Below are 22,937 nucleotides of genomic sequence, written 5' to 3' on the forward strand. Positions count from 1 at the left end.
TGTTACTGCGACTTCCCTGCACATCATTCGGTCCATTCTCCTGTCCTTCGTTGTTAACATTTTCTTCTTCATTCATGTTGCTACGAGATCGTGTAACAACTCCGGTGTTCGCATTCGGTGGTTTTGACATACTGGTTAATATTCACATTCAAATAAGCATTCGGTAAAAAAAAAATTACACAATAACAATTACATTCATATTTGATTCAGTTGAATCTGAAAACGATCCCACTTCTGAAACTGATGGGCAAGAGTGGTTAATTAAGGAAAAATAAATTAGAACAGAATGATTTAAGGTGAAAACATATTTATTTATTGACACGCGCCGTAACTTGGCGAGCGGTGTCGAACAACTACTAAAAGTATATCAGTACAAAATAAAACTGGTCTACGTTGTCGCAGCGGTCGGCCCGAATCGTCGGGTCGATACCTGCCGACAACGTAGACAAAAATATAACAATCGGCTTATCGATATAATAGTAATAAATCACCACAATTTAGAAGAGGCGTATCGCCGGGACGACACGACCCGTTCAATGCATCGATCGATCTTTTCCGGTGCGGCTATAATATTATTATATCCGTAAATTTAATACCTAATTAAGGATTAAAAACACTGGCTGTATAATACTATTTGATTCGTTTGATTTTAATTGGAAATTTAAAGATCTAGTTCGTCGGTCGTTGAATACTTGTTGATGTGTAATAGTACATTTTATTTGCAGTATGCAAAAAGATGGTAATAATTTAATAAAACTTTCGTGCGGACATAATAGGTTATCTCTCCATGAATGGATTTCAAACAATGCACAAACAATTACCCTTGTTATTCAGTTAATTACTTCATTTGATCTCTTGTATAGTTTGTATAATTGTATTTTTCTTTTAAGTAGATACAACTTGAAATCATAAAATAAACAAACTACGGAAAAAAAGGTTAAATATTTATCTATATAATATAATAATAAAAGGTTACAAGAGCTTATAAGAACTGTTCATCGGTTCGTTCGAATGATTGTTAAAATTATTAGTATTATTATTATTATTATTGATAATACAATATTATTTCTTAACGAATTCATAATAAAAAATATTTTTATATTTTAGATTGTATGCAGCGTGCAGATTGGCGACGTAGTTCTAACCATTAAACAGGTAAAAAAAATGTTTAAATTATTTTAGTATAGCTATATAATAGTTTATATAGGTACCACGAGATGGTCTTATTATAAGTTATAATTACTTCCCGTGGATTAGTAACGCGTTTTAAGTTATGGTCGAATATCGTGTAATATTAATGTGACGTTTATTCGAGTTATGCTCATTAATGGGTGATACACATTCAGATATAAAACCATAAATTTTAAACAAACCATGTAATGGACTGATGATTACATCAGTGCGTAAAAAACACTATGCATACAAAATATATTATGTTCGTATTTAAATATTATACTGCGTATGGTGTTACAATAAATTTACCAGTCCATTTTTACACACGCCCCAAACGTGTGCATTTCGTGTGACATATGAAAATAATATAATATATATCGTATGAAAATCGTTAATGGAGCGAAAGATACCCAGCACATTACAACTGATAATATTACTGTTTTCGAACTCTACTAAACCCGAAAACCCGAAAAACTTCAACCATCATTTTACATTGCAGAAACTTTAAGCCTTTTAGACGATTGTTATTATATATCATACCATGTGTAATGTGTATTATATCGTAAATTGTAACCGTTAAATCTGATTATTATATAAATACTAAACGTTAAGTCAACCAAACAAATTTTTGTATTTAGTTAAACCATCATGACGTCATAGTGTCATACTTAAGGTCCGGAAGAATTTTTTCAAGTAAAAAAATAAATTCGTACGACGATTATTATTAAAAAAAAAAAAAATATTAATGTTCAGTGATTAAAGTTTTCCCGTGAAAAAAATAATTACCTACCAACATTTAAAAAATATTTTTTTAAAGAAAAAAAAGGAAATGTTTTAATTGATTAATTATTATTTTGGTTTATTAATTATTACGACTGCTTTAATCGCCTAATTAATGCACTTCGAAAGAGGTTAGGCAATATTATAGGTAATAACAAATAATACATTGAAATATATAACCACGGTAGGTGGTATATATCCATTTTACCACTCGCTCGCGTTGAAGTAAAACGATAAATAATATTTTTCGCGCGAAAAAAATTACACAATACGCCACTGAAGTTCCAGAACGCTTTTGACAACACTAGTATATGTCATCAAGTCGAATACACGACTAAGGTCCGCAGGCTGTTTGTCACTCGCGACGACAAAAAAAAAAAAAATAAATAAATAGAAAACAATTGTTATTCCGCGCGAAGAGCGCAGCGCGCATCGGAAAGACGAATATTTATCATGTCATTTCCAATAGTGACGTTATATTATTATTGTTCTCGGTTTTGTACTTTGTCAGCAGGTCATCCCGCAGTCCTTTTGGTCTTATTCTTCTTTTTCTCGAATTTATTTGTCCGTCTCTTATTTATATATTATATATATATTTTCTTTTTCGGACACGCACTGCAGCAAAGAGAAGAACCGCCGCCGTCATTGTCTCCGCCGCTGTCGTCTTTTTCTCTCGGTTTTTCCCCTTTTCTTTTCTTCCGTTTTCGTTCTCTCCTATACACTTCTCGTGTCTTCTCCCTCTTTCACCAAACCTTCCTCCCACCTCCTCACTACTACTACTACTACTGTTTTTCTTTTTAATTTTTTCTCCCGACGCCTAAAGTGGTATTCCGTAATATTTGGACACGGGCTTATTGCGTATTCGTCGAGCGTGCCGCCGTACACGCCACGGCCAGAGTATAACCTCGATAATATTTCCAACAGCTCGGCGGCACGTACCGAACAGAGAAATTCATGCTCGACACACACGTATTACTGATGTGTTGAATGTAAAAACGGGCTTGTTTCCGTACGCTGACCAAATAAATAGTAAATTTCCTCCGCTACATCGTGCGGTGGGCTGCCACGGGCGGCGAGAGCGGACGGAAAACGCATCATAGATGTGTGCACGTTCAAACGAGGCTTCGACTCGAGCTCGATATCATATTATATTCATCTCTTACGTCACGACGTTATAATAATAACGCGGCCCGAGTATAATATTATTATATAATATTTTACAGTGGTCGGAAATAGTGCTGAAAAAAAATACTCCCAAAAACATAATACCTTGAATACCGCGCAGCCCTCGATGATGGTTGTAACGATGCAGTTCTGCGACAGCAATCGCTTTGACGGGCTCGCCAGAGGCGTATTTACGATTTTGGCGCCCCTTTTTTTCACAGTTTCCTTTTACTCGTCGTCACAAACCACTTTTAAGCTCCCTCTAATAAGAAAATTTACTTTTTCTCTCCGTTAAAAGTAATACTTACCCTAAAATGTCTATTTTCCTCTTCATTGTACTTATGCTTCAGAAAACGCTTTTATTTTACCATTACAACTCCATTTATAATTTTAGATTATAGCCTTTTTTCTCAATTTTACCTATGGGCTATGGCCTATGACAATATAATAAAATACATGATATGTATAACATATATATATACATACAGGTATATAGAAATATGTATAGAAATGTAAAAGATATAATAAGAAAATATATAGGTTATTACTTATCAGTTATCACTAATAAAATTTATTAACAAATCCAATAAAATTTAAAAATTGATTATTTATAATTTTTATAACTTAATACTTTGAAAAAAATTTAACCTCTATCGACGGCGCCCCTTTGAGAGACCCCCTAAATAAGCCGTCAGGTTACGTCACAACGGCGGTGGTCGATTTCGTGATTTATACCTACCTAGACCCTATAGAGTTCGGCTTATTTCTCTGCACACCGCGTGGAAATTTAATCCCCTCCACTGTTATAAATAATAATAATAATAGTAATGATATTATGTCAAATCATGGCTGCAGATTGAAAACGCAATCGATTCGAACCAAAGGCGCGCTATCGGTCTTGTACCGTAGTTATTCAAGGGCGCCGCGAGGGTTACCGCGGTTAAACCGGATTTCGATAGGTGGGAGTGCGCGGGGATGAGCTTACACTGACCGTGTTCGAAATTGACGACGGACAGGGTACATATACTGATACCGCACCGAGACCAGAACACTGTCGACGTCGTCGGATCGAAACCAATCGGATTTCGATTTTATTAGTCGGGAAATTATTGTTCCGTCCTCAGCTCCGGTCGTCGCTTTTGTCTGGGAATTACGCGGCCCGTAGCGGTATTATATAGCTATAATACACATGCACAGATGTACACACACACACACACACACACACACATAATATATATATGGCACTGTGCACGCGACCGCACACAATGACGTCTAGGTAGGCGCAGTGAGAGACGACATTGTTTCCACTCGCCCAGCACAATATTATATCTTCGGAATTATCTCTTTGTAGTGTCGCTTGTGAGGGCGCGCGCACCGCGTACGTTTACATATATATATATAATATACCTACTATATCTAGCTTATTATCCTTCTCGACTTTGGTTCCTCTGTCCTCGCAATGTAACAATACAATATAATGCGTATGTCTAAAGTACAGCTACCGCGATAGAGACAGGCCGATGACCGACACACGTAATATTGTTGGCGGACGCAGTTGCGGCGGTCGAATGATTTCGTCATCATCGTTGTACGGGTGTGGGGGGCTGATTTTTACAATCCTACACGCTATTCGTTCGTTAAAAATATAATTTATGGTTACCTATACCGTCCACGCGGTTTGTCCAAGTTGTCGTAAATATCGGAGAAGGGTCACGGGAGAGGGAATATCCACCTCGCATCACCACCCGTTTGACCGGCACTATATATATATTATGTAAGACGTGACGCGTGTTAAATTATTATAATATTATAGTAAGTCGTGCAACGCCGACGCACATATAATTGGACTCGGAACTCGTGCCCATATATATATAGTACCTACATCGTACGACGATTTCGGGAATTAATATAATATGATATCCGATCCGCGGACTTCTCCTCTTAAACTCAATCGTCGCGCACATTATATTATTATATTGCAATAATGACGTCATTATACTCGGTATCGTGTCGTACCGGCGGCGTTGACCCGCGATCCGCCCTCATTCGACGTCATAATAATACCTATATTATATTGTTATCATACACGTCGCGAGTGACGCGGTGTATTTTTCTTTTCATCTCGTCTCGTATCAATATCAATGTTATAATGTATCGCAGTGCAGGGACATAACATAATATATTGTCGTTATTATTATTATTATTATTATTATTATTGTGTACTACTGAAGTCTGCAACTGTCGTGTGCAACGCAATATTATATTATAATAATGTGTCGCGTGTTTATATTTTCTCGACTGTAAAGAGTTCAACCGTATACCCGATTTCCGAGGAGTAGGTATAATGTTTTCATTGTGTCCAATATGATTTTTTTTATTATTGCGACGATAGTTGCATTGCATCCATCGCACGGCGCTCGATGTTCGGCTTTGCAATAATAATATTATATTATGTATTTTATAATATTAAGTCGATGTTTACCAACGCTGGCTGTTAGTAAATTTAAACTGTTGCTTTCTTGACACTTTAGACTTTTATAAGCCAATAAGCCGGCAATATCGAATTGCACAATCTATAATACACCATTTGTAAAGCTTAATGTTGTTATTGTTATTATTATTAATGCGATCAAACTTATCATAAAACAGGGTATAAGCTGTCTCGTGATTTTTATAATGTCCACGGACGACCCATTGTAGTTTATGAAATAAATTAGTTTCACCGCGGAACAACGTTGTTTGGTAAAAAAAAAAATCAATGAAATCCTTATTGAATGACTATGGGAAACGGAAAGGTGTTACTGAAAGGTTCTTAACTCTACCATTTGATAAACTGTATATACTAACTAGTAACTACCAATATTGTATATCTCTATATATATATTTTTTTTTGGTGAATATGTTAATTATAATTTTCGTAAGTTTAAAACCGAATAAAGCTATAGTTTAAATACGGATATGGTAATTATATAACATTATAAAATGTTTGTAATAAAACAAATAATAACATTAGTGGCTATTATTATATAAATTAATAACGCAATACTGTAATAAAATAATATTTTGTATAGGTATTAGGTATATAATATGAGGTAATCTTAACTTATATAGTTTGCTTATATAATGACATACAGGTTTATGTATGAGTTGAAAATACGTTTAGCCTCTATAAAATATAAATTAATTCATTTAAATTTTTTGAAAGGTATACCAACAACTTTCAACTAGGTGGGGCAAAAAAATTTCAGCAGGCCTTTATCATGTACAGTACTTTAGAAAATTAGAATATTAATATTTTCTATCTAATATAATATTATGAATATTGTATACCTAATAATACTAATTAAGTAAGTTCTTAAATTATTTAAATATTAATAGACACTATATTGTACCTAAAACCGTTGTATATAAAATAAAATATCCTGAAATCCTCAGTCACATGTCACATTATAATATTTAATACAAACCAAACATTTTTATATTGCATTTAAATAATAATATCGCATGGCCATAGTGGCCAATAGTGACTAATTAAAAATAAAAAAGATTATTTTTGCTTGGCTCAGAAAAATGATAGTCATGCCAAAATGCAATCTTGATAAATTTTAAGTATACATATAAGACTACCCTGCAACACATAAAATGACGCCTCTGAATTAATTTGTTCTAATTTTATGATTTAACATTTGGTATTGCAGAATGAGATTGACTCGATTTTAGTTTACCACATTTTTTTTTATATATTAGATTCAAAGTGTATAGTGATGAATGTTTAGGTTTTACCAAAATGTGTTTGTGACTTTTTGTTTGTTTGTGTACTCATTTTACAGTACATAAAAAAAATTTCGATCTTAAACATAGAAACAGGTCACTGATAAAAGATTGGACCTAGTTTGTAGATTTGAGGGTCAAACAAACAATGAAAAATATAGATCGTCCCAATTTTCTTTTTATAATCGTTCTAAGTCCAAAATCACGAAAATATGTTGTAAATTATTTTGTAGTTAAAAATTCACGACATTTTTATCAACCTAAGGCTGAAGCCTGAACATTTAATTTTTGGTTTCTAGGTCCTTCAAAAGTTTTTCTTACAGAAACCTAAAAATCTTTAAAAATACATAGGTATGCACAATTTATTATTTTTAATTTTTTATAAACATTTAATATTTAAAGTTCAAATGTTGTCGTAATATTTGATATTTAAACGAAAAATAATGATTTCAGATGTTTTGATGTTATTTAAAAAACATTTTTGAAGGGGCTTGAAACTTTTCACCATTACGTAAATCATTATTTACCATACACAATGCAATTTTCAAAGTGTTTAAATTAATTTTAAACTATTTATACAACGAAAACCTCGTTCTGCGGTACGTCGGTGTTGACTTATAAGTTAACAACAGCTATTAATGCAATATATTATTATTGGAAATAATATTATTATATGCAATTTTTGAAACTGCTTTGGGTAAAAATTTGGTTATATCTAATAGAAAAATAAATTACTCATAGTAGAAAATAAACAATAAAATATCATACTTAGGAAATAATAAGTTGACATACCATTTTCATTCAGAATACCGTTTTTTGTATACAAAATACAATTATTTAAATGATTTATCTTTGAATTAAAATTATACACGTCTCCAATATAGGCACTCAATGACGAGTTAGTGTTAGTTAGTCATTAGTTACACTCGACCCCTATTCATCACAGCAGAGTGACTTATCGATTCTTCCTTGGTTTTTATCTGTTTATTAAGATTAGATTTCTAAATTTTTATTTTATTATTAGAATGCATATCTCATGTTAAACCTTAAAATATTATTATTCAAGAATTAGATTTTATTGTAACTGCTGTAACCTACAGTTGATACATATTTTGTGATAAAATATTTCACACTAACTGGCATTATATATTATACTCAATGTGTATTATTATATGGCGATTACAACATATAGGCATTGTTAAACGCAACGCAATAGCGTTTTTTTTTTTTTTTTAATTGATCTTGAGCCCGGGAGCTGAGGCCATTAGCTATTTTTTAGTTTTACTGTAGGTTTTTAAGTTGGTAGGGGGGAGGAACACGTGTGTGTTGGGTTCGGCAGAATTTTTGATTGGGCACCCGTAGGTATCTGCCATGCCCGGGTGGGGGATGGCGGCACTTGTTCTCCGGACACCGTGACTTGCACGGAGAAAAATGCCGCCCGGTGGTCGAGAATCGAACTCGGACCGGCTGTGCCGAATCCGTCGCGTTAGACCGCTCGACCCCCCAAAAATACTACATATCAATTTTGAACAACAATTAGCCTAACCAATATATAATTATTAAGCCTCGACGTGTTATGCTGATGTGCTGTATGCAACAAATTGTTGTTGTTGAAAAACAGTTTTTTTTTTTTTTTGATCCAACACCGTACCTTTTTCTTTGTTTTATCGGTTCGCAGATTATTTTAACAGCTTAAACAAATATATTATGTTCATCGATATATTGCGTACACTTGATCATGGAGTAATTTATGGCTAGGGTTCTGAATTTGAAATATTTCACTTGGAATTTTTCAATCGAAACATGTTATTTTTATTGATTTATTATTTCATATTTGTATATTCTATAATAATATGTAGTTATGAAAAATATTACTATCATTATTTTGAGAGTAAAAATATTTTTAAATATGAGTTTTAAAATATTGTTGTATTCGGACTACCAGCGATCCAGAAGTTAATAGTTTGAAATAAAGTTGAAGTCAATATCAACAGCGAATGAAATAATAGTGTACAAAAGTCGTATAAGTATGTGTATGTGACTTAGTGATGTGAAGGTGCTCTGTACTCTTTTATTTATACTTAGATCATATTTTGTATATTGTAAAAGGTCATGACTCACGGCTATTAAAAGTGGTTTATGTCTATACATTGTGAATATAATATTATAATATAATTATAATATAGTATAATATAATATGCATTCGCAGATCCATGGCTCTCAAACAATATGTCGAGTAATGATGTTGAGTTGGTTTATGAGTTTGTAACTTATAAGAGTTAAAAGGCAATGTTTAAATTTGTTATATTATAGATTTGTTAAACAATTTATAAATTATATATTTATTTGTAAATATTTTACATATTTTCTTTGTTTCATACAATAAACCAACTTTTAAAAATTTTCACTTGGAAGTTGACGATTATAAACTTTTAGATATAATAATCATTTTATTTTTATTTTTCATGGAAATGAAATATTTCAAGAAAATAAATTTCATGAAATTTTAAAACCCTAGCATATATATAGCGATAGAGTTTTAACGAACGCGGAGTGACAAATCCTTTGCCGGAATGCACCAATTATTAACTGTGCACCAGCTAGCCGTGCACTCGAATATATTGGGATCGGCAAAATATTATTATAACAATTATTATTGACAGCAATTGTCGATATAATACTGAAATGCGTAACAATATCACGTATACAATATTTTGTATTCATATATTATTATTAACGCGGGTAACGCTTTTATATTATTATTATCAACATTGTTATGGCATTTATTTTCAGAGGGAGTTCGGAATGTTTAAAGAGGGTTACAAGTATAACAGTTGCAGGAATACATAATAATAATATGATGACAATAGTAATAATAAAAAAGTATCCGTCAATGGAATATTATTATAAGCCGGTTTGCCGTTTCTTCGTTTCTAATGATACACCGAAGTTAACGACGTCTCACTGCACACACGCACTCACACACGAGGTTTATAAAAAAATAAATAAAAAACGTTTTCGAACACATAGTCTTACCCCCCGCAGCGTGTTACGATTTTACTAGGTATATATATTATTATTATTATTCTTTTCGTTCAGACAGTCAATTTAGTAACCGCAGAAGATTTCCTTGTTATTATTGAACGACCAAAAGAAGAGAGCAATACATTATCATCCTCGCCCCCCCCCCCCCACCACCCCATTTGTGCTGCAAAACCCTACCCTCCCACGACCACGGAGCCGCTGCATATTCTTTATATCGTGGCCGGGGGCCCGTGTTGAATATTTACCTCGCCGCGGTTGCAACACTCGCGGGGATGCCATTTCCTCTCCCCCCGCCACCCCTCTCACAGCTCGCCGTTCGTCTTGTTTCGTCGCATACTTAATGCACGACGTTTCGTCTATATACGCTTTTTTCCTTCATATTTTTTTTTATCTCTCCATACACATATATACGCGTAAATAATCTTGCACCGTGACCGAAAAAAAAAATAAAAGGGGATGAGAAGCCCGACGGGAAAGAGCTCGTGGAAACTTTCATATATTTATATACAAATATAACCCCACGCCACCGGTGTTGTACACCTCCACCCGTACTTACGCTGTGGAGGTGGTGGCTGCGGCAACGGTTTCAGCGTCTTGACAAGCGGTCGGCGTTGAAATATTCAGCACATCATCTATTTGATTGCGACGCACCTGTTCGGTGTAGAGCATGTGAAATAAAAATTTCATGTATGCACGTGGCAAAAAAAAAAATTATTATTCAACATAACCGGAACTATCTAGTGGTCTAGATGATTTATTGCTGTTTATATATTTTTGAATTTTTCAGTTCCTTTTTTTTCATTCTTTACGTGTTCATAAATATTTACGTCTGCGCGCAGAAACGACCGGCAAACAATAGCAGTCAATAATATGCGTAATAACACACGCATAAACGCAACGACTTTGATAAATTATAACTATACCCACCCATGTTAATATTATATACATTAGTAAAATTAGAACAATCATAGAGACTGATTTTACGCGCACCTATAATATTATCGTCTTCGCGGTTGTTTCGCCGAGCCTATTAGAAGTCTTAATATATTATTATATTATAATATGTTGTCATTATTATCAAGTCTGAATTATTAGGAATTAATGAGAAAATATTATATTGTATGAAATGAAAACGTGTCAGACAATTATAATGTATAATATACATTGTTATTATAATATGCATGTAAGTCTGTTCCAGTTTAATATTATTATTATGTTATAATATTATCAATTCGACATTTGCATACAGTATTGATATTATTTCAACTGAAATAAAATAACATTAAATAAATAATTAATAGGTGGATTTAGGGTAATTGTGTTATTTGTAGATAGTTAAATTTACATCGTATTTTAATCGTATTAAAAAGTGTAGTGTTAACTTCACAATGTAAACGAATCAGTGAACTAGATATTATGAAAAAAAAAAGAGATCAGGCATGGTGGGCTTAATCCGAAATAAGATTAAAAACAGTAACTGTATCTATACAAATAAAAAAATTACTACGGAGAGAATGCGGACTGAGAAAAAAAATGTTAAATAAAATTAAATAAAATGACCGGTAACGCTCTTGAGAATGTGCAAAATTATTGTGGGAAAAGACGTCGAGGAATCCTATCGATAAAAACAAAGGGTGTACAAAGCAAAACTGTCCTCAACGCGTCACAGTGAAGTAAATAAGGAATAAAAGTATAAAATGATTACAGTTTATCAGCTGAAATAATGTCAAAAGGAGGAGCATAAAAACATTTAAAACGTCCATCGCCGTTGCATTATTCATAAGAGAATTTCAATTTATATTCGTATTGCGTTTGTGTTCGGGTTGCATTGTGATCCATTTGACGGTCGTTTATTTTGGGATGACGTTTATACAAAAAAAAAAAAAACAATTGATTACTCAAAAATATCTGAAAAGATTTTTGTATTTTAATTGATGTTTTTTTAGGACACCGCGTCGCACTTATTCGGTGAATATTCGGAATGTTAAATGAATCACTGCCATACAATTTTGCATCTGGCAATTAAAACACGAACGTATATTATGCAAACACAATATGTGTATATTATATATGCGAGGAAATCGTATTTCAAACTAGTCGTATTAGAAATTTAGAAACATAAAAAATATATCGAAACTGCTGATAACTTTGGTGCCCGCGACGATGATTTTCCATCCTCCTATCTCACTAAAAATGACTTCACGTCCTGGACGACCCTCCGATATTTACTTGGGGGTATACATTATTTTTACGTAGTGAAATAAATAAATTAAATGATTAAATGTGATATGAACTAATCGTATTGTTCTGAAATAATCTAGCTGGGTACTACGCGGTTAATAATTATTGTGATATTGAATATTGTGAATATTTGTGCGTTACTCCTGCTGTATAATGTTAAGAAAAATAATAAAATATTTTCTAATGATATTATATTTATTAAACTGCCGTGCGGCTGTAAATATTATTATATTTATACGGAGTCCATTAAAAAAAAATTGTCTTGCTATCATCGTTACTCGCAGACTCGCAGCAGAGTTCAAACAAATTAAACGAAAAAAAAAAGGAAACGAAGATTTATATATATGCAGAGTGACGGAGAACGTGTATGAATAGAAATCCAAGAAATTGTAGAGTTTCAGATAATGGAGGTTAGTCCTTTGATGTTATAGGTGCCTTTCACCCCATGTCCGTAAAATGCCGGTACGGCACTGTGACTTCTTAAATGATTTTTAAATTATTAACCGTTTTATCATAGTTTAATATAATATTCGTAAAAAACTTCTGTGATATCTTACTATGATCAATTGTGTACGATTGCGTTCGTTAGTTTTATTCATGCGTTTCAATTCCATATTTTTCAAGTAATTATTTATGTTAGCCATTCATATTGTTATCGATTATGACTATACGGTTCAAAATGTTGAATTTTTCGAACGGTAAGAAAATAACTGAATATGTTTATAAAAGAAAAGAATTTCTAACGTAAAATAAAGCAATTTTTCAATTAGTTATTATCTTGTCAATTTTTTTTTTTATTTCCGCAAAATATTTACCATCTGTTCGTAGGAACAATAAGCACGCTGTGCTGTGAGTAATTATTTATGTATATGAATCATTTTCACGGAAGTTAGTTCCACTTAAATTTTTCTTTGGGGGAAGGGGGATTATTGGTTTTTAGGTCGTATATCTAGTAGATTGTGACACAAGTTGCATTTAAAATGTCTTGGGAGTTTACCACACTAGTTATCTTATTTCTTAGACAAACAGTTGTTATCTGGGTTACAAGTTTCTAAATTGTCGTCGTGTGCAGAAGTATCCAATTAATACTATTGGTTCATTCGTTTGGTTTTTATCAGTGATAATATATAAACCGAAAATATCATGTTATTCCGATTCCTTATTCCTTAGCGTTACTTTTAACAGTAATTTCACACGAAATTTACAATCTTTGTGACCATGCGATCCTTTCAGATTTTATCTATTATTTAAACCGTAAACACATACAAAATATATTATTGGTAATGAATTGATAATTTAACATGAAATATCAATTTATTGATACATTTTTTTTTTATAATTAAGAAACGTAAAAATAACATTTGTATGGGGAAAAAAAATCGAAATTAATAAGTTTATTCCATTAACAGGTAGTTATAAATGAAATATATTTGTATATTATAAGAAATAATCACGCCGTTACTAATATCTGTATTTCAATCCGAACCCGCATGTACGTTCAATGGTCATCATTATGTTAGAGTAGTCACGAATTACAATCCTTTTTCCTTATTGCATTATTCTCATCAGTTATGATCTAAAGATGGTGAGTTTCTTTAGGTAAAAAAACAAATCTTGTGCTATTTTCACTATATAATTATATAGTGGCACAAATAATAAAATTAACGCGCACAAGTTATTATGAAAAAAAAACAATTATTCGGGTGTCATTATATTATATAGAAACACTAGTGGTAAATAACACGTGGAAGGAAATAATAATACATTACAATATATCCTGCAGCACTTATTATTATTTATACGTTTTGAAATACTATTATATAGAGTGACGATATAATTATTAAGTACCTACCTGACCGCAATATGGTTGAAAGTTTCGAAACGCTGTAGAGATGCATACAATTAATTATTATTGTATAAGTACTCTCAAAACGCATAGTAGATCCCGTATAATCATCTGTTTTCAAATTAAATAAGTTTGGGTTTTTTGTTTTTGTTACTCGTGATGTTAGCCACTTATGAATATATATTTATTTTTTTTATGCTATTCTGTATTTCGATGAAACATATTATAATATTCACATAATATAACTATAACAAATAATATTACTATTATATTATAGTAATACGCTAAAATAACTTTAATATTTTAAAATTTTAGAAAAGTTCCAAATTATTTATATCTTATTCATGAAATATCTATTTTGGAGTTATATTTCTCGAATTATATTTATATTATGTTTTTATAATTTGAGTTGTAAAATGTTCAATAATTGCTGAGGGAGTATTAATAAATAATAAAACGCGAGTTTCGTAAAACAAAGTTATTAGGTGCGGCATAATATAATAATAGCAAATAAAAAAAACAAATTATACATGATCAGTTAGTTTTATTTTGTAACATTCATTTTTATTTAACAGACCAAGAGTAGAAAATATCACGTGCAATTTATATACATAAAGCGTACGATAAAAATGTAAAATAAAAGAAAATGTTATGTATGGAGTGATGAATGATGGTATTTAATTAAAAATATTTGGAACATTTGAAATAATATATTGTATACATGTTTGAATATATTTCACTAATATATGATTAACCTATATATATTTACTCTTATGCCGTGATTTATAATAGTGTACGTTTATTTGATTTATTTGATGTATTTCAATGCCGTAAGCATATTTTGATCAAAACATTTTTTGTTTATTATGCATGACTAAATTTAAAGGTTGTAGTTATTAAATGTTTAATTATTTTGCATATATTATCGTCATAAAATTCACCATTATAACGAAAGCACATTAATCAATGTTTAGAAATTCACTGTTTGTAAATTGAACTACCTAATAATTTGGGACGAGTGTACATTTGAGCTAGCCTATGGTTGGTGCTAGCTATAGGCTGCTATAGGCTGTAGGTAATGCCACTTTTTATAGTAATATTGTTCGACGGGACTATTTTTCAAGACTTTATTTTGTAATATAGAGAGATAATCTCGCACGGTATCCACGAGAAAGTAAACAGATAGAAACTGGTCTGATTAAAGACTGGGTTGAAAAAATAATAATGTTGGATTAGCGTAGATGACATAATATTATAATATTTAAATTACACTGAAATACAAGTATATGATATAGACCTGCAGACTAAAGGAAGGCCGGCGATGCAGAACGCGAAATGTGAATTAAGATGTTACAGAAACGCATTGGGTTGAGAAATACCGAGAAGATAATGGAGATTAAAATATATAGTGTAGTTAAACCTATATAGTTATCAATATAAATAATTGCTAACCATGGCTTAACATCATCGGTCTCATCGGTTTACAATTCAAAACACGATATTTGAATTTCGTATAATATGGTATTTGTTTTTAACCACGGTATATTACATTTTATCTTGATAAACGTATAATACTATAGCTTGACTAGTACCATAATATTATTGCATATTATTATCATACATTTTATACTGCCTATACGATTAAAAACTTCTAAACATATTATAATATGATATATATCATAGTATACATTGCGTTCAGAAGTTTAGAAAATTTTTCTCTGAATATACCTACCTATAAAGCGAGGTACTTATGTAGACAAAGTAAAATTTAAATCAAATAAATGTACTTTGACTATCTAATACAATATATTATATTAATATTATAATACTTTAATATTTTATGCATTTTGGACGTTTTTAATACATACCTACTGCAGTAATAATAACAGACATGATACTCAGTTATATTTGACGGTCACAAGGGCGGTGGCAAAGAACTAAAATAATTGACGGACAAAAAAAAAAGCAATAAAACAGTAGAAGCACGCGTATTTATCTTTTTTAATTTAATCGCTTATTGTAGCTATTATCATAATGAACAGTGCCATAAAAAACAAATATATATGTATTGTGTGCCATTGTGTCTCTGTATTCACGCACCCGTTCTCAACAGGTGGCGGACGGACGATAGCAGTTTTGATAACGTTGAAACGCAATCCTTATTGTTTGAAAGAAGTTTTGGGGTGAGAACCAACAGAGAAGGGAGTGAAATTAAGGAAAAAAAAACTTCTCAAGACCCTTCATACGGATTAGGAAACGTAATTTTGTGCGTGTGTGTGTGTGTTTGTGTGTGAATGGGGCGAGTGGGTGTGTGTGTGTGTGATAGTGAAGAGGGGTTGTAGCCGTTTCATTAAAAAATGTCCATCAACCCGTTTTAGCAGCATTATATTGCGAAAATAAATCGTAAATTATTTTTGTCCCTTACGGTGGTACTGCTGTTACGTTGAATAAAAAGTCCTTCCTTTATTTGCGGACTTACTAAAAAGAAAGAAAAACGACTGTAAATTGTCTGCGAATCAAAAAAAAAAAAACTATGTACCAAATTTTAATGAAAAAAAAAATGATAATATACGTACGGGAACTAGGTATATATATTATTTATATAAATATGTACGAGATAAATAATATTTTAAATAAACAAAATATATTATTATTATCAATACAAAGGAGTTATCTATACAGGAGAATCATATTATATCTTGTGAAGATTAATATTGTTTTTAACAAAATGAAATTTGTAGCGTATAATGATGACCTCTGCTCGTACAATATTATTATTACACAACGATGTACAAGATTGTTGGTTATCCTGATAAAAATGAAAGAACCACGACAATACACAATGAGGTAATTTCGATAATTATTTCGTATTAAAATTTAAAATTCATCTGTTTAAGTGGTATTTTCGCGGGCGTCTCGTGCGAAATATTAAGAAAATTGAACCATACCGTAACGAGCGGCGCGCGTGTCTGGCGTTTGTTACTCGAAATCGATTTCGATCGTCGGAAAATCGAGTCGGTCGAAATACAACGATTTGCCAATGATATTATATTTTAACGAGCTGTCGCGTCGCATATTTCGTTCTCGTTCGCTTTATTTTCAATTTTTGTTTCCCCGAAAATCCGTCTCGCGTACGCGTCGTTCTTTAAACGGGTCTTTAATAAACGGCTTAAAACGTACATAAAATGTTTTTCGGTCGAATTTGCAGTCCGCAGCATAATATACAACGACGACGACGTTATTATAATATATTTAATTATTGTGCGATCTCTGTTACACGTATCGCCTTCGCGTGGCACCGTTTTAATTGACACGCATTCAGGCAGGTATGTGTCTTATTATACGGCTTTGCTAATTGGACTCGTACTACGAAGAAAATAATAATATACACCGACCGACCGAATTATAATATTATATATAAGTTTCACGTGTGTGTGTGTGTGTGTGTGCGTGTGTGTGTGTGTGTGTGCACAATACGATTATTAATAATTATTATAAAACACCGCACCGGCAGAGAGTGTGTTTTAATTCGTTTTCGTCGTGTGATGACGAAATAAGTTTTTCCGCCGCATTATTTGCGCGTTATTTCGCTTCGAGTGTTGTTCGCGAAGAACCGTAAATCCCCGAAATAATAATTCGTTGACAATTCTTTTTGTTTATTATACCATCGTAGCCGTGGTCGGGAATTCCTGATGAATATTTATAAGTTTAATAAAAACCATCTTGTTTGCCAAGTAAATTGAATTTCATTTGGTGACAAAAAGACTTAAATATTATTATATTCCCGAATTTCGGTATTTTTAGTCGGACCACTAATATCACTCCGCCGTCGTAATCAGAGCTCGGCCAAATTCATTGATTTCGGTGGCAAGCGTCGCTGCATATTTTAACGAACGCGAATTCTAATTAATGGACCGAAACAAAACAGGGAAACAATAGTTCACGATAATTGGCTCAGGTTCTGGAATCGTTAAAACAATAATATTATGTCGAACACGGACGTAATATTATAATATTATACCTTGGTAGTAGTGCGCGCATCGGACTACCGCGACGCAATAATACCGACTTTGGACAACGTTACCACGCGACTACCGCGATCGCTGTGTTTAAGGTGTACATAGGAAAGGACAAAATTCGAATTAATTTGTATTCGAGTTATTGAGACGCTTTACAGCTCTACAGTAATATAACCAAAAATAATTATTGCAAGCGACAACCGTAGGTACTGGGGCTGAAAAATAAATACAATATTATTATTATTATCTTTGCTGAAATATTACCCGATATTATTACTACGTTAGTTTTTGCATGGTGATGATTCATCAAGCATGCCCACTTGCATTTTATCTTAAATAATGCGTTTATTTAAAATCTAAATTTTGAACATATTATATAATAAGATTCCAACTTCAAGACCATATAATATTTTAGAATACTAGGGATTTTTTGTGCGATGTGTCCATGAAGTGTCCTGTCGATAATTGGCTCAGGTTCTGGCATCGTTAAAATAATATGTCGAACACGGACGTATTATATAATATTATACCGTGGTAGATTTGCACGCGTCGAACGACCGCGACGCAATAATACCGACTTTGAACAATGTTACCACACGAATATCGCAAATTCGCAAATAACTCGTAATCCTCATCAGTCATCGGAATACGATCAGTATATAGAAACACAATAGAGTCTCGACCATTTGAATTTTTTTCTAGTCTCTTTAAATGTTTTTAAGTTGTGTCTGAGGTGTATATACCTCGAATAATATAAAAGTCGAATTCGTTTTCATTCCCCTTGAGACATTCGAGTTATCGAGATTTGAATATGTATCACAGGAAAAAGAAATATTATTGCAGGTGACAACCGTACTGGGCACTGAAAATAAAAACTAAATTATTATTATTGTTATTATCCTCACGAACGATTCCCCGATATTATAATTACGTTAGATTTTTCTTAGCTCAGTGAATACTAAATGAAGATACAGGGTGATTCACCAAGCATGCCCACCCCCCTTTTTTCTTTAATATAATGCAGCTAATATGATTATTGAAATTTTAAAACATTGGTTCTTAAAGGCCGTATAATACTTTGGAATACTTGAGATTTGTACCACATTACGATAATGTCCTGTGGCGATACGAACTTTTATTTTTCAAACGAGAACTACCCTTTTTCATTTTAAATTATTGCCAATTTTAGATAATTTTTTTAAATATTGATGTTGTCTTAATCGAACCAGTATATAGTTTTCTGAGTTATTGAAATGTCTAAGTTGTAGTAAAGAATAAAGATAATAGTTGATACCGTACCAACAGTCCCAACCCTACTGCACCAACCCTACCAACCTAACAGGCTAATGACCTCAGTCGTCGAAGCCTTCGAAAAAAAAAAATAGTTGATAAAAATGGTCTCAAAAAAATATAAATTATTATAATATGAAATATTATATTTAATCTAGTGTTCATTATACTCGGAAAATTTTTACAAATTGTAAAACGTTGATGAATTGATATTGCAATGGTTTTCAAATCAATTCATGGCTGCCATATTTACCCGACCTATGTAATATTATTATCCTTAGTTCCTTACTATATAACGTTTAATAACTCGTAAGGTAGTATATAGTGTGGTTCTTTTTCGAAAAACAGGAGTTAGTATCGCTATAATACACGTGACGCGCTCCTCGAGAATATTATTAAAAAATTCCAAAAATCACATGTCGAACAACGCTTTAGCATAATATCACCGAAGAAAACCGTGAGGCATGCTCGGTTAATCGCTCTATATATGTATATATTCTATCGTGAGCATTATATACTTAGTCAAACACTTAAGCATTTATATACTACGGAGTACCTCCGGGGACGACGACGCAATGCGATCACTTGGCAAGCGCACGCACTGCAATTATTATATTGTATTTATATATATAGATAGGTACCTCGTATGCGAACAGATCTAATCGTGTCTGACAAATGGCATATCTTTTTTTGATTAAATTACTTTTGTTTTAATGTACGCTTTTATTTGCGAAATGCGTTTCGTGTCGTAACCTCTGCTGCAGATATACAATAGTATAGTATGCGGATATATAGTACGTTTTTTCAATCCTGATAATGTTTTTATAATACGATTCGCGCGGTAATCCTGTTCATCGTTTATGTGCGGTATATATATATATAAGTACCCATCGGCTCGCCGATCTGAAAATTTGCTATGAATCGATTGCGAAATACGTCCGTTATATTGTTTTCCAACTTTTCCGCGGCGCGATACAATAAAATCCGAATTCGTTTTATCTATAAACTCGCGTTTGCAAACATTTTTTTTTTTACAATACACATAATAATATAACGCGTTGTTGATATTATGACGTGCGTTCTTTTTTTACACACATATTATTGTTTTGATATTGTTATTAGGAATCGATCATGGTGCACGTATGACGTCTAGCTTATATTCACGGAGCGATTATTTGTTATTGTACGTTACAAAAAAAAAAATGTATTTGAGTAAATATGATTACGTCATAAATAATAAACTGATACAAATGTATAGTTTGATGTGAGAAATTCTATTATCGTATGACTCAAGATCGTAGATGATTTAATTTAGATTTTTCTCTAAATCTCATTATGCGCATCAAATGAAAATAATCTATAGATATAATATTGTATGCATAGTCGGTACATAGCGACATTTAACTCTTGAATGTCCGAAATCCCTAGTTTCAAATAAGTCAAAAACAATCAATCGATATATTTGTTGACCAAATTTATATCACAAAAATATAGTATGTTCTTTCATATACTAACTGATCTGAGATTAATAATATTTTGATTGAAACTAATGAAATTCATATTGATGTTGTCGTGTGTAATTCGTATTAAATGTAATCACTGAGAATATGTCAGAGTTGCTTAAGATGGTGTCGTTGACACGTGCTATTGGTGTACGTACTATGTCGTCATCAGAAAGAAAGAAAATATAACAAAATAATAAAACTCGTCGAGCCAGTAAACCGCCAACGTCACAAAACAATCAGCGCAATACAATAAAGTTGTATTATTATTATTATAATAATTATTATCGAAAGATAAAAAAATAAAAACAAATAATAAATTTATCACAATATAGTGTTAAGACCAATATTTAATTATTACAGGCTATAATTACTTCAAAAAGCCTCATCAACACAGTAAAAAAAAGTTCGACTGAAAAATTCTAAGATGCAAAACTTGAACCTATACATTTATTTATAATAAATTTCTCAACTATAGTTTTGTTTGTTTATACGGAAACAATATATTGTCATTACAATGCATAGGTACAGTAGTCAGTAGGTACACACAATTTCGTATAACGTCCGGCCATACGACGCGTACATAATTAATTGTTCACTAATCGCTTTGAAGATTTCAACAATTTACGTTTTGACATTTCCGAAAACGAACGAACAGGAATTAAATAAACACCCGCGTCTCACAATGACATTGTTATAATGTACATACACCGTGACACGGAAATCATTGCTATAGATACATTCATACTATAAAGGTGCCTACAGAGTGATTCATCGACCACGGTCACACCCATTTTCGAGAGAACCTATTACCTAACCAACTGGATTGACTTTGTTATCAGAAAATATATTGGAGTTGAAAATGACCACTGAGAAATCAATACACTCATCGCTCCGCTCAGTTCCTAAAATTTGGCGAGCACGCTTGTCGGCGAATCACTCTGTATAATATACAGGCGAAAACACCGAAAACCCCGAAAATAACTAATACCGCCGTGGTGTATATAGGTAATTCGATGGATTCGTCCGAACATTTGTGTTGTTGTGCGGATTTATACGTTATAGGTATACTACACACGCACATATATATATATATGTATCCGTCGGTCGTGGGATTTCGCGCGGACTTTCAAGTCCGAGATAAATCGCGTGAAACTTTGCTGCAACCGTGCTGAGCAGTGTGTGTGTGTGGCAAATCGCGTCGTAGGATCTCCGGCTGCAGCGTTACTCCGCGAGCCTCGGGGAGATCCTATACGTAGCGTTTCCGTGTGCCGCCGTGGCGTAAGACTTATACCCAGGTACATTATATGGCATTGCGCAGCAGTTATCTCCGCCGACTAGACAACGGCGGCGGGCGAGGACGATCGAAATGAGACTAGAAGAGATGAGATGAAAAAACCGAATCAGAGGAGAAGAAAAAAATAAAACGAGAAAAAAAGATGAACTAAACGCCGGCGCATCGACACCGGTATCACACTCGCGAGACGCACTCACTCGCACCCACACACACCCACACGCGCGCGCGCGCAAACATATATATATATGTATATATTGGACGTCTCGTATATGGCTGCTGCCCGCGAACGATTGACGGCCGACCGGAGCGCAACTACTGCTAAACAACTCCGAAGGCGATTTATTATCCGGTCGTGTGTTGACTTTTGCCCGCTTTAACCGGGATTTGCCGGCCGCGCTGACGGAATAAGCCAATTGTTGCGGAGGTTTTGCAGAGCGCAGACCCTCTGCTAACCGTCCGCGCGTACCCACCCCGGGCACCCACGCGCGACCGGATCACCCGCAGCCCACCCGCACACCCCGCGTACTGCAGACGCACGAGATCAGCTTCGCTCGTATAATACGTCGCGTACACGTGTATTGCTTACTATATATATATATATATATATATATTATATATTGTATATGCGATGATAATACGGCCGTGTCGCCGTCCGCGCACGTACACAGCCGACAGACACACACCATAGTCCTTATATACCATAGTCGTGTCCAACAAGACCGCAATTATTCTCGTCGAAAACTTTGCGGGTCCGCGCGAGTGCACCCGCCGCGCACGACTATACTGTCGCACCACTCTTCGCCCGAGAC

General features: G+C 33.2%; 1 protein-coding gene across 4 annotated transcripts in view; it reads left to right on the forward strand.

Annotated features, from left to right (window-relative positions):
* LOC132944689 (uncharacterized) overlaps positions 1–22,937 on the forward strand; it is a 382,446-nt gene that overhangs the window by 63,085 nt on the left and 296,424 nt on the right. For all 4 annotated transcript variants that reach the window (XM_061014161.1, XM_061014160.1, XM_061014163.1 and 1 more), the window contains one exon: positions 1,108–1,155. The gene's annotated coding sequence lies outside the window, so the exon portion shown is untranslated. The remainder of the gene's footprint in view (positions 1–1,107; positions 1,156–22,937) is intronic.

This window comes from Metopolophium dirhodum, chromosome 5 (assembly GCF_019925205.1).
Source record: "Metopolophium dirhodum isolate CAU chromosome 5, ASM1992520v1, whole genome shotgun sequence".
Taxonomy (NCBI): domain Eukaryota; kingdom Metazoa; phylum Arthropoda; class Insecta; order Hemiptera; family Aphididae; genus Metopolophium; species Metopolophium dirhodum.